Source organism: Galeopterus variegatus, unplaced genomic scaffold (genome assembly GCF_000696425.1).
Source record: "Galeopterus variegatus unplaced genomic scaffold, G_variegatus-3.0.2 Scaffold17283, whole genome shotgun sequence".
NCBI lineage: Eukaryota > Metazoa > Chordata > Mammalia > Dermoptera > Cynocephalidae > Galeopterus > Galeopterus variegatus.
The window spans coordinates 28090-30046 of NW_007743394.1; the positions used below are offsets into that span (position 1 = coordinate 28090).

The following is a 1957-nucleotide window of genomic DNA, read 5'->3' on the forward strand; positions in this document are numbered from 1 at the left end:
TAGTTGAAGAAGATGAAGTGGCCTAACAGCATGAAGTCTGACACGGCATAGATGGGTCAGTGCTAACAGACTCTGTCAGGGTCTTCAGCACCCGTGAAACACCATAAGTGAAAGTAATGAAGACTAGGGCACTCTTCAAGTCAGCCTGCTGGGTCTGCCCACTCTTCTTCCACCCTTCACCTCCATCAGTGAGATCAAACAAAACATACCCAATCAGTGAAGAAGCCAGGCCAGTCCCAAAAAGCCAGTGGGGGGCCAGAAGACCCTCATCCATATACCATCATATAACCACAAAAACACAGATGCTGCACAGCTGCTGTCACCACACTGGATACAAATACCACAGCCCAATATTGGTATTTCTGGGCACAGATGGTTGTCTGGAGGCTCCTCCAGGAACCTCCGGTCCACGGAGTTATCAGGGAAGGGCTGTCGCTCATACAAGATCTTCTGTCACTTGGCCTCCTTGGTGTTAGTTACAGGTTCGGCACCCATTATCCTTGCCCTGAAACTCAGGCCAGTTCAACCTCCCTTGAAGAAGTCCATTTGGCTCTCATTCCTCATGAAGTTTTGAAATAAGACCTCTCTGGAAATTCCATGCTGTGCTGCACTGATATTCTACCAGCCTTTCCTTGTTTTCAAAGTCAGCAGTCCAGGCTAGGCCTGCAATAGATGAGTTTGTTCTTTGAGGCAGGACAACACAGCCACGTTCCTTATTTCTTCCACGGAGACCACGATGGGTTTTGCTTCACCAGCCAGCCACCCTGAGAACCCCTCTCATTGCAGCAGGGACCCCAGCTCACCATCTCATGGCTGCTGCCGGCGCTGGAGGACTCACGGCACAGAAAAAGGCAACACTCGCCTGCAGGGTCAGGAACGGGACTGGGCGGGGGTAAGTCAAGGTGTCCCCGGCGTGCCCTACTCACCCTCTGGGCCTCCCCCGCCCACCGCCGCCCCTCACCCAGCCTTTGGCCTGAGGGGGACAGCAGAGGAGAAGGCCAGGAGACACTGACTCTCACATGGAACCCACCTGCCAGCGAGCTCCCAGGGGTGCACATCTGGGTGTGGGCCGCCGCCTGCCTCTTAAATAGGCATTTCTCAAAGGAAGATATACGAATGGCCAAGAGACACATGAAAAAATGCTCAACGTCACTCAGCATTTGGGAAATGCAAATCAAAACCCCTCTGAGGTACCATCTCACTCCAGTTAGGATGGCTAATGTCCAAAAGACTCTGAACGATAAAGGCTGGCGAGGTTGCAAGAAAAAGGAACTCTCCTACACTGTTGGTGGGACTGCAAAATGGTGCAGCACTTACGGAAAATGGTATGGAGGTTCCTGAAACATTTGCAGATAGATCTATCATATGACCCAGCTATTCCACTGCTGGATATATACCCAGAGGAATGGAAATCATCAAGTTGAAGGGGTACCTGTACTCCAATGTTCACTGCAGCACTATTGACAATAGCCAAGAGTTGGAACCAGCCCAAATATCCGTCATCAGATGAGTGGATAAGGAAACTGTGGTATATCTACACAATGGAATACTACTCTGCTATAAAAAAGAATGAAAACTGCTATTCGCAAAACATGGATGGACTTGTAGAAAATTATGTTAAGTGAAACAAGTCAGGCACAGAAAGAGAAATACCATATGTTTTACTTATTTGTGGGAGCTAAAAATAAATAAATACACAAACAAACGGCGGGGTGCGGGAAGAAGACACAACAATCACAATTCCTTGAAGTTGTTAAGACAAGCAAACATATGAAGTTGATGGGAGGGATGGGGAGAGAGAGGGGGAAGGGAGGACTCAGTAAAAAGACATAAAAATCAACTACATTGTATGTTGATAAAATAAAATAAAACTTAAATAAATAAATAATAAAAAAGAAGTTTGTTGAATTAATGAAATAACTACATTTGTATTTTTCTATGATTCCGTGGTTATTGC

The 1957-nt window shown here is 47.0% G+C and overlaps 1 pseudogene; it reads right to left on the reverse strand.

Annotated features, from left to right (window-relative positions):
- Nucleotides 1–2: 2 nt before the first annotated feature.
- LOC103582675 lies at nt 3–495 on the reverse strand (annotated as a pseudogene).
- Between the last annotated feature and the right edge of the window lie 1462 nt (nt 496–1957).